Source organism: Procambarus clarkii, chromosome 45 (assembly GCF_040958095.1).
Source record: "Procambarus clarkii isolate CNS0578487 chromosome 45, FALCON_Pclarkii_2.0, whole genome shotgun sequence".
Taxonomy (NCBI): domain Eukaryota; kingdom Metazoa; phylum Arthropoda; class Malacostraca; order Decapoda; family Cambaridae; genus Procambarus; species Procambarus clarkii.
The window spans coordinates 11,719,088-11,734,097 of record NC_091194.1 but is presented as its reverse complement, the minus strand read 5'-3'; positions in this window follow the sequence as shown (position 1 = coordinate 11,734,097).

The window sequence follows — 15,010 nt, the reverse complement described above, 5'->3', positions numbered from 1 at the left end:
GACTAACACCCAGGTACCTATTTTACTGCTAGGTAACAGGGGCATAGGGTGAATGAAACTCTGCCCATTGTTTCTCGCCGGCGCCCGGGATCGAACCCGGGACCACAGGATCACAAGTCCAGCGTGCTGTCCGCTCGGCCGACCGGCTCCTCCCGGTCGGAGCCGATGCATCAAATGAACAAATATCATTTGACCATGTCGTAGCTCAGTCGATTAAGACAGCGTATGGGATGCTCTCGGACGCAGGTTCGAATCCACGTCACGGCCCTTGTAGATTTGTTCATTAGATCACCGGTGTTTCCTACACCACACGGCGGCCACCAGCAAAGGGTTAGTTATGAATTGGCAATTCGGGGTGAACGAGCCGGTGTATTAATCTAGTTTTGTTCACTTCGTCGTGCATGTGGTATTCGTGCTTCAGCTCTCCGGTCCCGCCTCCCAACTGTCAATCAGCTAGTGTACATATTCCTGAGGCTTTTGGGTTCTGTCATATCTACATTTGAAGGGGTATGGAGTTTTTCTCCACTATATCTCTGCCCAGTGTATTCCATTTGTTAAGTATAACAATGAGAGCATTCTTTCCTGTCTGTGGTTCGTTATGGGACTCAGTTTCCACCTGTGTACCCTGGTGGGAGTACCCCCTGTGTACCCTGGTGGGAGTACCCCCTGTGTACCCTGGTGGGAGTACCCCCTGTGTACCCTGGTGGGAGTACCCCCTGTGTACCCTGGTGGGAGTACCCTCTGTGTACCCTGGTGGGAGTACCCCCTGTGTACCCTGGTGGGAGTACCCCCTGTGTACCCTGGTGGGAGTACCCCCTGTGTACCCTGGTGGGAGTACCCCCTGTGTACCCTGGTGGGAGTACCCTCTGTGTACCCTGGTGGGAGTACCCCCTGTGTACCCTGGTGGGAGTACCCCCTGTGTACCCGGGTGGGAGTACCCCCTGTGTACCCTGGTGGGAGTACCCCCTGTGTACCCGGGTGGGAGTACCCCCTGTGTACCCGGGTGGGAGTACCCCCGTGTGCCCTGGAGGAAGTATCGCCCATGCTGAAGAGCGCCGGCCGTTCAAGAGGGCCCCACGCCGTTGTGTGCGGGCGGGCACGTGGGCATTACAAGAGACGATACCAAAAAACGTAAACCAGTTCTGAGGAAGATCTCTGAGTTAAGCGTCACCTAATCAAGGGAAGCAGTAAACCAGATACACTCCAGTCCTAAAGCTCAAAACACAAAATCCAGATTGAAAATAAAATAGAAAAGAATAACAAAGGGGTTAAGAATTAAAGATGACAAAAAAAAAACGAAAAGAGATGGCCACACGTAGTAGACGATAATAGTCCCCCATCTAGAGAAAATAATACACGACGAGAGAAAACGAAGACAAATCTGGTAACATAAAGATAATGGCAGCGGGGAATAATAGTCCTTCATGTGGAAGTAACATATTCCAGATTATCTTTGATAATACTACTAGTTTGGCTACTTAATAAACCTGTCAGCTTCAGGTTCCCCCCTCCCTCACTCGGAAACACTTATGACTGCTAAAAAAGTGGATTTTTCAGTTTCCCGGCAACTTGGGTTAGACTCTGAAGTGGTTGGATACAGAGCAAACATTCTTTGAAGTGATTAGATACAGAACATTTTTTTCCAATGACTTCCAGTTACAATAATATTAATAATAACAGTGGTTACATAGACGGTACAGTATTTGTATATGTTATAAAGCCAGTAATTACAGAAGGTAATCATCTTCAACCGCTACTGCTGCGGCGTGTTGAGGGGGTTAGCAGCTGACAGCAACAGCCAGAGCCAGCAGCTGTGGCTGTTGCCCTCGCTGATAATGGTGCGGGTCTCAGAGACCCACGCGTTCACCCGGCCTCAGGTTCTCGACAATCTAGGCGGAATCACCGACGCTGCACAGATTGACATAATTGACAACGGTAGTGGAGCTCAACTACTCTTTAGCAAAGCGAGGCTCAACAGAGTGTGTTCACCCCTATCATCTAGGCTGCCTTAGAGGAAGTTAACCTGATCGGGAAATGTAGCATCTGTGCCCAACATCATCACTTCCGGGACGGTCAGGAAACCAAAAAACGATGCATACTGTGTAACGGAGCTCACAGCACCGTCTCGCCTGAGTGCTCCCTCAGGCACGTAGAAATGAAGAAAATGTCTAGAGGCCAGACAAGCCTCATCTACCCGCCCTACAACTCCTTCAGCAGCCTCATTCAGCACACAAGTTGCTGCATTCACGGCTCAACTGGGTAGTAGTATTCCACCCTTCTGCCCACATGCTTGGGTGGGAAATATCCAACCACTTATTCAAGCACCGACGCAGACAACAACACAGTTAAAAGAACATAAGAACAAAGGCAACTGCAGAAGGCCTATTGGCCCATACGAGGCAGCTCCTATTTATAACCACCCAATCTAGTGGTTATGGTTTAATTCACCTTACTGACAAGTTGCCGGGTCCGACAACAGCTTGTGCGTCATGACAATCAACAGGCTACTTTCTGCAAATGGCTTGACGACCGTCAATGTCCCAACTGGCCTGCTTACAGCCCCCCTGCAATAACGACCCGAGCACCTTATGTATCATGAGGTACTCATGCCCTTGATCCTGCAACACATAAAGATCCTGCACAACAATCAATCAAGAATGGATGAGGAATGAACGCGCCACTGCCGCGCCCCCTACAATATGGCGCCTGCCGGCCCAACCTGTCATCAATCCTGCACGGGGTCAAGCCCTATCCAGGCTTTCCTTCCAGCCTGTCATCAGTCCTGCCCGGGGTCAAGCCCTATCCAGGCTTTCCTTCCAGCCTGTCGTCAGTCCTGCCCGGGGTCAAGCCCTATCCAGGCTTTCCTTCCAGCCTGTCGTCAGTCCTGCCCGGGGTCAAGCCTACCCAGGCTTTCCTTCTAGGCAAGCCTACCTCTTTCCCCTGCCACTAACAGCGCCTCCTCTCCTCGTCTGCTCTTCGCCTTCTCCTCCTCACCCGCTGGTTATCTTCTCTAGATTTAATGTAAAATGTAAGTCGTACTGGACACAGGAATATAAAACACTGAGAGGTATACCCCGCTTCTCACTAAACATACACTGAGAGGTATACCCCGCTTCTCACTAAACTTACACTGAGAGGTATACCCCGCTTCTCACTGAACATACACTGAGAGGTATACCCTGCTTCTCACTGAACATACACTGAGAGGTATACCCCGCTTCTCACTAAACTTACACTGAGAGGTATAACAGCTTCTCACTGAACATACACTGAGAGGTATACCCCGCTTCTCACTGAACATACACTGAGGTATACCCCGCTTCTCACTGTATATACACTGAGAGGTATACCCCGCTTCTCACTGTATATACACTGAGAGGTATACCCCGCTTCTCACTGAACATACACTGAGAGGTATACCAGCTTCTCGGACACATATAAACACTGAGTTTACTTTAGCCTTGGACAATTTTCACTGAGAAGACGGGTGGGTTACTTCCCTATAGTTATCGAACCACGGTCACATTTCTATACACATCTTGCTTCGGACCGTTGTATACTCATCCAGTAACATGGAAAACAATCAGCTACTAGTGGAAACCAAATTCCCAAGAGCAGCGTCCCAAATGTAGTGCTTTAGGGGAATTTTGAAGTGACTCAATTAGGACGGATTCTGGGCCTAAGGAGCAACGGTCTAACAGTGCGAGGTTCATACGCTTTGTAGCTAGACAAAACCACCTCATATTGGACGCCAGTCCAAGTCTTCAGACCGGGCTGGAGTCTGAGGATCTTCCACAGGTGAGCGTTTAAAATCTTCCAGGGGAAAGTCATGTAAGATCTCCCAGAGAAAAAGGTATGTAGTTCTTACAGCACTAAGCCATGGAAGATTTTCTAGCGCTAAACCATGTAACATCTTCCAGAGCTAAGCCATTAAGATCTTCCAGAGCTAAGCAATATAAGAACTTCCAGAGCTAAGCCATTAAGATCTTCCAGAGCTAAGCCATTAAGATCTTCCAGAGCTAAGCCATTAAGATCTTCCAGAGCTAAGCCATTAAGATCTTCCAGAGCTAAGCCATTAAGATCTTCCAGAGCTAAACCATTAAGATCGTCCAGAGCTAAGCCATTAAGATCTTCCAGAGCTAAGCCATATAAGATCTTCCAGAGCTAAGCCATATAAGATCTTCCAGAGCTAAGCCACGTAAGATCTTCCAGAGCTAAGCCATGTAAGACCTTCCAGAGCTAAGCCATGTAAGACCTTCCAGAGCTAAGCCATGTGCATAGTTCATCATACAAGAGGATGGTGGGACTGGTCAGGTGAACCCCGACAGCTCCAAAACTGTCTGGAAGACATGACCTTACCGATAAGGCTTCATACGACCTCTAGTTACGTGCCTGCCTCATCACATTATCATGAATACGACCTTACCGACAAGCCTATATACGACCTCAAGTTGCGTCCCAACCCTGGCATTATCATGTACTAAGTGTCAGGCTAAGACCAAACTGCCTTCATAGTCTTTGATAACATATTGGCCCGTCTAATTGCGTCAGATAATCAGAGAGTGATAGAATATGATCGCTTTGACCTCGAAACTACAGGGAGCAATGCGCTGCAGCGCGGCCCCTGATGCTAGGTATTATCTCTTAGTTCTTCTGTGCGCAGGTGCGCCTCCTACACATTACTTTTTGCCCTAAACTACACATAAATAATGTTAAACGCGCCTACTTCTGCACTGATATAAAGTCAGCAATTATTTTCGCCCATTGATGCGTATCGTGGCCTGGCCACTATGCATGTGTGTACCGGGGCGGACTGGGAGAGAGACTGTGTAGTGGAATATTAACGCATACACGGCTATATTTGGCATGGTTCCCTCCCATCGTCGCCGCCTGCAAGTCTCTTTGAGGTTCATCGACGTCTTCCTCCAGCCACGGGTGAGGCTGTCTGCCCGGTTACCCATCCATTGATGGCTTCAACCAGTCACGCGCACACTGAACCCCCTGTGTCACACCACTGGAGCATTCTGCAACACCTTTGACTCACTGTGTCACACTGCACTATACCACTGCGCCACAGCAATAACGGGACTGCACACGAGCGTCCAAGACACTGTAGAGACTCGTGAGTGTTGTCACCTCACGAGAAACAATTGTACTGCAACTTGGGATGCAAATGAAAATAACTTAGAAACACTGATATTCCAGCACACTAGATTTTAGATAAACTCACTTTGTAAAACCGCTATTTCTTGACTACTAATTTTCTGCCTTTGCTTTCGCGTTACCTCTTGTTTAGTTTTGAGAGACCGGGGGGGAAGAGAGAGAGAGAGAGAGAGAAGAGAGAGAGAGAGAGAGAGAACAGACAGAGAGAGAGAGAGAGAGAGAGAGAGAGAGAGAGAGAGAGAGAGAGAGAGAGAGAGAGAGAGAGAGAGAGAGAGAGAGAGAGAGAGAGAGAGAGAGAGAGAGAGAGAGAGAGAGAGAGAGAGAGAGAGAGAGAGAGAGAGAGAGAGAGAGAGAGAGAGAGAGAGAGAGAGAGAGAGAGAGAGAGAGAGAGAGAGACAGAGAGAGAGAGAGAGAGAGAGAGAGAGAGAGAGAGAGAGAGAGAGAGAGAGAGAGAGAGAGAGAGAGAGAGAGAGAGAGAGAGAGAGAGAGAGAGAGAGAGAGAGAGAGAGAGAGAGAGAGAGAGAGAGAGAGAGAGAGAGAGAGAGAGAGAGAGAGAGAGAGAGAGAGAGAGAGAGAGAGAGAGAGAGAGAGAGAGAGAGAGAGAGAGAGAGAGAGAGAGAGAGAGAGAGAGAGAGAGAGAGAGAGAGACAGAGAGAGAGAGAGAGAGAGAGAGAGAGAGAGAGAGAGAGAGAGAGAGAGAGAGAGAGAGAGAGAGAGAGAGAGAGAGAGAGAGAGAGAGAGAGAGAGAGAGAGAGAGAGAGAGAGAGAGAGAGAGAGAGAGAGAGAGAGAGAGAGAGAGAGAGAGAGAGAGAGAGAGAGAGAGAGAGAGAGAGAGAGAGAGAGAGAGAGAGAGAGAGAGAGAGAGAGAGAGAGAGAGAGAGAGAGAGAGAGAGAGAGAGAGAGAGAGAGAGAGAGAGAGAGAGAGAGAGAGAGAGAGAGAGAGAGAGAGAGAGAGAGAGAGAGAGAGAGAGAGAGAGAGAGAGAGAGAGAGAGAGAGAGAGAGAGAGAGAGAGAGAGAGAGAGAGAGAGAGAGAGAGAGAGAGAGAGAGAGAGAGAGAGAGAGAGAGAGAGAGAGAGAGAGAGAGAGAGACAGAGAGAGAGAGAGAGAGAGAGAGAGAGAGAGAGAGAGAGAGAGAGAGAGAGAGAGAGAGAGAGAGAGAGAGAGAGAGAGAGAGAGAGAGAGAGAGAGAGAGAGAGAGAGAGAGAGAGAGAGAGAGAGAGAGAGAGAGAGAGAGAGAGAGAGAGAGAGAGAGAGAGAGAGAGAGAGAGAGAGAGAGAGAGAGAGAGAGAGAGAGAGAGAGAGAGAGAGAGAGAGAGAGAGAGAGAGAGAGAGAGAGAGAGAGAGAGAGAGAGAGAGAGAGAGAGAGAGAGAGAGAGAGAGAGAGAGAGAGAGAGAGAGAGAGAGAGAGAGAGACAGAGAGAGAGAGAGACAGAGAGAGAGAGAGAGAGAGAGAGAGAGACAGAGAGAGAGAGAGAGAGAGAGAGAGAGAGAGAGAGAGAGAGAGAGAGAGAGAGAGAGAGAGAGAGAGAGAGAGAGAGAGAGAGAGAGAGAGAGAGAGAGAGAGAGAGAGAGAGAGAGAGAGATGGGAGAATGTATAACTTGGATATTACAGTAAGAGTCTATAAACCAAGAAATCCTTTAGAGAGTACTGTTTTACAATTATCTTCGCAGAACATGATGGCAGACATCTAGATGGTGTTTGAAGCATGTTCATAGAGGCCTCCCGGTCATAACCCGGTCTTGTTGACTTATTTATTTTTGTTACTATTACCCCATTCACTGACCACGTGTTTACAACTATTTCTCATGTCCATCTTAATCACTTTAACTTGAGCAAATCCTGTCTCTTCAGCTTCTTATCAAGGAAGACAACAGTTAGATAGCATAAAGTCATTCGAGTGAGGAAACATTGGAGATTTATCACCATACTGTAAATCCCTAACTTTATACCAAACATTGTACAGGATCAGAAGGTATTTGAACATTCTTGGAGTAAAACAGTAGATCTCTCGATTCATCACTTACCTTGCCATGTACTGAATTAAGAGCAGGATGAGGGGGGAACATGCCTAATAATTAAATCAAATCTCTCTTCCTCCCTGGTAGCAATATCAGGATCAAGTGCACCAAGATGAGGCAGTATTCTGCACATTACAATCATTGTTAATTTAAGCAGGTAGTTCGAAATAAAAACCGAGACATTTGACCAGTAATTCAGAAACCAGAGAAACTTCTATATTCAACTCTCCTTCCCGAATCATTATAAATAAATAAATAATGTTTATTTAGGTAAGGTACATACAGACAAGAGATTTTACAAAGATTGATCGATTTATAGATAGAGCTAGTACATACAATGCCTAAAGCCACTATTACGCAAAGCGTTTCGGGCATGAAAGAGCAGGATTCGCATTCGCTGTACTTTAGAGCCCCTGCAAGTATCAGCTTTGCGTTTAAAGTTCTGGGGATCTTGCGTGTTCGCAGAAAATGTTGCGTGTGTTCAACACTCCTCTCTTTGAGTAATTTGACAGGACTGATCTGTACAATGTAGAGATTTTCTGGCGTGCACGGTGTAGCTCAACACCTTCACGATGAACTTCTTTACTCTTTGTAATTATAAAAGGTAGAATATATCCTAGGATTTGAAGGAACATCTTATAATTAGGATTCATTAATGCTGTGTGAATTTTCTAAACAAAATCTAAATGGTCTTCCAAAGCAAAAATATGAAACAAGGTATTCCATTGGTCCAAAAAACCTTTCCACCAAATTTCAGTTACTGTAAAAACTGTACTGTGCAAAATATACCGAAATAGGCCTTGTACCAAAAAGTAGAACCACAGTGCCGCTTGCTTCAAACTGTACCGTTCTGGTACAAGTGTACCGCAGGTGGCTGGAGTCGGCCTATTCAAATCCTATTCCGCTTAGAGCATGTAAATAACCGCTCGTCAATTTTTTTTCCTTTATTTCTTGTTAAATGAGTATTAAAAGTATATGTTATAGTCCAGGACAGGCATATATGATCATCAAGCATTTACGCAACTACTTACGAAACCTGTACATCTTTACCTATTCATGGCGGCCTTGTTTACATTTATTAAACAGTTATGAGCTCGGAAGCACTAGGAGGCTGATGAGAACAATAATGACCCTGTGTTATGACGTTACCAAGCTCGTAAACCGTTTAATAAACGCAAACAAAGATGCCATGATTAAGGAAAGATGTACAGGTTTCGTGAGCGACTGCTGAATCCCGAGCCAGAAATTATACATACATCAGATCCCCTTTGGCGTTAAGCTTTTTCATAATTATGATTCCCCAGGATGCAACCCACAACAGTTGTCTAAGTCCAGGGTAGTTATTTAGTATTAAGTAAAGAGGGGCGTCAGGTACAAAGGAATTCGGGAAGAATTAATTGTGAGTCAAGTGCGGTAACCAGGTGCGTGCAGCGCCTGTACCTGGTGACCACAATAGTACAGATTCTTCACCAATGTTGTGAAGGCGCGTGTGAGCGTCTTGAGTGTGTTCTTAAGTGAACACAAGGGTCGCTACGAGCCACCTGCCTCTGATTTACTCAGGCGTGTCGGAGATGGGCGAGCTTCTGGTTACAGATTGTGTGCGTGCGTGCGTGTGCGTGTGCGTGTGCGTGTGTGTGTGTGTGTGTGTGTGTGTGTGTGTGTGTGTGTGTGTGTGTGTGTGTGTGTGTGTAATTACCTAAATGTAGTTACAGGATGAGAGCAAAGCTTGTGGTGTCCCGTTTTTCCATTACTCTTTGTCGTATACACTTTGAAACTACTGACGGTTTTGGCCTCCACCACCTTCTCACTTAGCTTGTTCAAACCGTCTTCCACTCTGCAAAAGAAAACTTTCTGATGTTTATTTTGCAACTTTCTTTCCTTAGCTTGAATCTGTGTCCTCTCGTTTGTGATGTTGCTGGTTTCAGAAATTCCTTGTCAATTTGGTCGATTCCTGTTAAAACTTTGTATGTGGTTATCATATCTCCTCTTTTCCTTCTATCTTCTAGCTTTGGCATGTTTAATGCCTGTAGTCTCTCTACGTAACTCTTGTTTTTCAATTCCAGAAGCCATTTTGTAGCATGCCGCTGAACCTTTCCCAGTTTCTTTATGTGCTTCTTGGAATTTGGGCACCATTTAACTGCTCCATATTCCAATTTTGGTCTCACAAAAGTCATGAACAATTTCTTTAGTATCTGTCACCACCATATAATTACAAGCAAGTCTGAAGTTGGAAAGCGACACATACGCTCCTCTCACAATGTTCTTTATGTGTTCCTCTGGCGACAGCTTACTATCCCAAACCATCCCTTGGTCTCGTTCTTTATTAGAGTTCTGTAATTCCTTTCCACATAATTTGTAAGTTGTGTGTGGTCTATTTTCTCAGATTCCACATTCCATAACTCGGCATTTATTCACACTGAATTTCTTTTGCTACTTTACGCTCCAAGCACTTATTTTGTCTAGATAAATTTGCAGGGCATTACAATTGTCTGCGTCTCCTGTCTTCCCCCCCCCCCCAGTATCTTAGCATCATCCGCAAACATGTTCATATAATTCTGTATTCCTTCTGGTAGATCGTTTATGTAGACGATAAACATTACTGGTGCAAGAACTGAACCTTGTGGTACTCTGCTAGTGACACTCCTCCGGTCAGATACATTGTCTCTCATTACCGCCCTCATCTGTCAGTTAGAAAGTTTTTCATCCATGTCAGAAGTCTCCCTTTCACTCCTCCAGCATGTTCCAGTTTCCAGAACAGCTTCTTGTGTGGGATTCTGTCAAAAACCTTTTTTAGGTCCAGATAGACACAGTCAACCCAACCACCTGTTTCCTGTAGTATCTCTGCGGCTCTATCATAAAAGCTAAGTAGATTTGTTACAGAAGATCTTCCTGTTCGAAAACCATACTGTGTGTCGGTTATTATATCATTATTCTCTAGGTGTTCAACCCATTTGGCTTTAACTATTGTTTCTAGTGTTTTGACTACCACACTTGTTAATGATACGGGTCTATCTATAATTTAGAGGTTCCTCTAGACTAGCATTTTTATAGATTGGTACTTTGTTTGCCCTTTTCCATATATCTGCTAAGATTCCTGTGCACAAGGATGTCTGGAATATTAATTGAAGTGAAATGCTCAGCTCAGTTGCACATTCTCGCAGCACCCAAGGTGAAACTCCATCAGGTCCAACTGCTTTATTTCTTCCTAGTCCCTTGAGTAATTTTTCCACTTCGTCTTAAGATGCCTCTATGTATTCTATGGCTTGCTCTGGAACAGGTATTGGGTCCAGTTCTATGATATCCTCATTTTGTACAAATACACTTTGGAACTGTTCATTTAGTATTTCACATATTTCTTTTTCATTCTAAGTAGTCTTGTTCCCCGTTTTCTCTCTCTCTGGATTTTATCCTTTACATGCCGCTTGCTTTCAATGAATTTATAGAAAAGGCCTTGATCAGTTTTACATTTGTCTAATATACCTCTCTCTAAGTTTCTTTCTGCCTCTCTCTCCTCACTGTTGTGTATTTGTTTCTTGCTTGCTTGTAGTGCTGGTATGTTTGTGGGTTAGGCCTCTTCATATATTGAACCTATTTTATTGTCTTTTCCTCTCTGGTCCTCTCACAATTTCTGTTGAACCAATCCTGTTTTCTGGTTCTGCATCTCTGTTTTGGTATGAGTGTTTGTGTTCCGCCATCGTATACTTCGCAAAATTTGGCATACATCTCATTTACTTCCTTCCCTAGCAACAAGTCTGTCTAATTAAACGGATTAAAAAAAATTCTGAAGTTCCCCATATTGTCCTCTTGAAATCGAGTTTGTCATCTGTTTTAATGTCCCCATTCTCATCTAGATTATATCGCAAAGCATATTTAATGTCTAACAGGACATGATCATTCTTTCCCAAAGGAGGAAGGTACTGGATGTCAAATATCTCTTCTTTCCTGGTGAATATTAGATCCAGTGCTGATAGAACATCCCCTTCCCTCATTCTTGTGGCCTCCTTGACGTGTTGATACATGAATGTCTCCAGAATGAGGTTTACAAATTTGCCTGTCCATATTGTCCTCCGTTCTTGTTTCGTAGACCTCCCAGTCTATTACTTTCAAGTTGAAGTCCCTCAGTACCCACAATCGTGATTTATCTTCATCTGCATTTACTATAATCTCTCTCATGACCATTATGTGGCCCTCTCATTTGTCATTCAGTTTCTCCTTTGTCCATGTGTTGCGTGCTGGTGGGTTGTAGGCATTTACAATTATCAGTTTATCATCCTGATTCCAGACCTGCAATGCCATTATGTCAACTTCGAGGGTTTTCGGTTATTAACTCTCTTACCTTCAGGTGTTTTTTCACCAGCACAGCCACTCCTCCACCCTTGCCAGTTTTCATGTCACGTCTCCAAACTGAGTAGTCCCTTGGGAATACCTCATTTAAAATATTTTCTTAAGTTTCGTCTCTGTTAATGCGACAAGACAATGACGGAGACCTTAAGCTGAATTATATCGTTCAGCTCCATTACTTTTAATTTCACTCCATCTATGTTGGTACAGTATACACAATTTTTAGAAACATGTTCCCTTTCTTTTTGTCCTTTGCTCCCTTTTCCTCTAATGATTTTGTTGCTTTGTTTTATGTACCATTTCACTAGCTTTCTAGTCCATAACACTTTGTAGAAAAAAATATCTTTCTTCATTTTTATTCCCATTTAAACGTTTTGCTTCAATGAGGTTCATTTTCAGTTTTTCTCTGTCTTTCTTTGAGAGGTCTTGTCTTATTGACCAAAGTTTGCCATCCTCATCACTCTGCAATTTCCTGGTATTTCTAAGGACTTCCGTCATGTGTTTCACGCCAATAAACGTCACCCTTAAGGGGCGGTTCTTGTCTGTCTCATATCTTCCTATCCTCCTAAAGACACTGACATTTTCCTTTGAATTTAGGCTTTCTCCGAAATCTACTATTTTCTCTATGATTTTCATCGCTTCTGCTGCTCTGTCCAACCTAGATGATATTTACTTTTCTAAACACCCGACAATTATTATGGACTTACTTCTATCTGCAGTGTTTTGTACTAGTTTACTGTTGGTTACCAGTTCTTTCCTAATTGCTTGCCTAATTTATGCTTCTTGTTGGTCATTTCTGGTTTTGACTTTCAAACCCACTTCCTTGGCCGTAACTTTCTCCTTTACAACTTGCGCATACGTCTTTTATTTCTTCTTTGTCTTCTTTGTACTTTTCTAGTTCTTTATTAACCTCCTCAATGGGAGTTGTCAATGAATTTCTCTTTGCATATCCTTGCCTGACTCCATGTGAGCCCTCAGGGTTCCTTCAAGTTGTTCACCATATAAGTCTGCTTTCTTGTTAATGTCTTCAAATTCACCACTCTTCACTTTCCAAACCTCATTTTCTTTCACTAGTTCCTGGATTTGTTTCTCTTGAATCTTTACCTTGTCCGTCAATTCAGTAATTTTCTTACTTTGCTGAAGAATACTTCCTTTAAAGTATGAAACTCACCCCTTAGAGCTTCATTTTCTTTTTCTAATTCAAGTACTTTTTCCTTCATACTTCTTTAGCCTATCCTCAATTATCTCTAACCTGACAAGAAAACCTCCCTTCATTATATCTTGTGGTGAGAATCCTTTAAAATAATCATCTGTTGGTGTGTTTATATTCCCCGTGGCGGCGATCATCGTGATGGTGATGGTGATGGTGGTGGTGATGGTGGTGGTGATGGTGGTGATGGTGGTGGTGATGGTGGTGATGGTGGTGGTGATGGTGGTGATGGTGATGGTGGTGGTGATGGTGGTGGTGATGGTGGTGATGGTGGTGTTGGTGGTGGTGATGGTGGTGATGGCGATGGTGGTGGTGATGGTGGTAATGGTGGTGGTGATGGTGATGGTGGTGATGGTGATGGTGGTGGTGGTGGTGATGGTGGTGGTGGTGATGGTGGTGGTGATGGTGATGGTGATGGTGATGGTGGTGGTGGTGGTGGTGATGGTGATGGTGGTGGTGATGGTGGTGGTGATGGTGGTGGTGATGGTGGTGGTGATGGTGGTGGTGTTGGTGGTGATGGTGGTGGTGTTGGTGGTGATGGTGGTGGTGTTGGTGATGGTGGTGGTGTTGGTGGTGATGGTGGTGGTGTTGGTGATGGTGGTGATGGTGGTGATGGTGGTGGTGATGGTGGTGATGGTGGTGGTGATGGTGGTGATGGTGGTGGTGATGGTGGTGATGGTGGTGGTGATGGTGGTGAGTGTGGTGTGTGTGTCTAAGACATAAATCATGCCAGTAACGTGTCGTTGTCTCGCCACGGTTCCACAACCACGACACAACGATTATCACCATAAAAAGCATCACCATTCCCACCCAGCGTGTTTTACAAGACGATTTTTTTTTCCAAACACCTTACATGGAGATATATAACTGTTCGAGCCTCTAGTATATACAGTATATACACACAGACTTCCTGTCCCAGACAAAACTATTATACAAGCGAGTGAAGAAGAGTGTGACTCCCAGCACCTCTGAGAAGAACATGTTCTATAAGGCCAAGAACGGAACATAATGTTCACCATTGGTACTTTTACATATCTGTTCCCCGGTCCACTAATTCCATATATCTGGTTATAACAACCATGAGTTAGTCATTTTTTAGATTTAAACTACGTGGAATCATACATATTCGTATTGAATCCTAATATTGGTTTTAAGCTTAGGGTTTAACAGTGAAAGATTAGTATCCACGGCCCGGGTAATATCTGGGTGAAGGCCGGTTTGGTAGAGGCGACACACACACACACACACACACACACACACACACACACACACACACACACACACACACACACACACACACACACTGAGCTCCAGGATCTGCAGGAGATTCTAGGGAAGCAACTCTAATCTCGACTGAATTTAAAGTTTCGTAAGGCTAAAAATATGTGAAGGAGTGTATCTGCCCTCATCGGATACCCAAGAGGTGTGTGTGTGTGTGTGTGTATTCACCTAATTGTACTCACCTAATTGTGCTTGCGGGGGTTGAGCTCTGGCTTTTTGGTCCCGCCTCTCAACCGTCAATCAACTGGTGTACAGATTCCTGAGCCTATTGGGCTCTATCATATCTACATTTGAAACTGTGTATGGAGTCAGCCTCCACCACATCACTTCCTAATGCATTCCATTTACTTACTACTCTGACACTGAAAAAGTTCTTTCTAACGTCTCTGTGGCTCATTTGGGTACTCAGCTTCCACCTGTGTCCCCTTGTTCGCGTCCCACCAGTGTTGAATAGTTCATCCTTGTTTACCCGGTCGATTCCCCTGAGGATTTTGTAGGTTGTGATCATGTCCCCCCTTACTCTTCTGTCTTCCAGTGTCGTAAGGTGCATTTCCCGCAGCCTTTCCTCATAACTCATGCCTCTTAGTTCTGGGACTAGTCTAGTAGCATACCTTTGGACTTTTTCCAGCTTCGTCTTGTGCTTGACAAGGTACGGGCTCCATGCTGGGGCCGCATACTCCAGGATTGGTCTTACATATGTGGTGTACAAGATTCTGAATGATTCCTTACACAGGTTCCTGAACGCCGTTCTGATGTTAGCCAGCCTCGCATATGCCGCAGACGTTATTCTCTTTATGTGGGCTTCAGGAGACAGGTTTGGTGTGATATCAACTCCTAGATCTTTCTCTCTGTCTGTTTCATTAAGTACTTCATCTCCTATTCTGTATCCTGTGCCTGGCCTCCTGTTTCCACTGCCTAGTTTCATTACTTTGCATTTACTGTGTGTGTGTGTGTGTGTGTGTGTGTGTGTGTGTGTGTGTGTGTGTGTGTGTGTG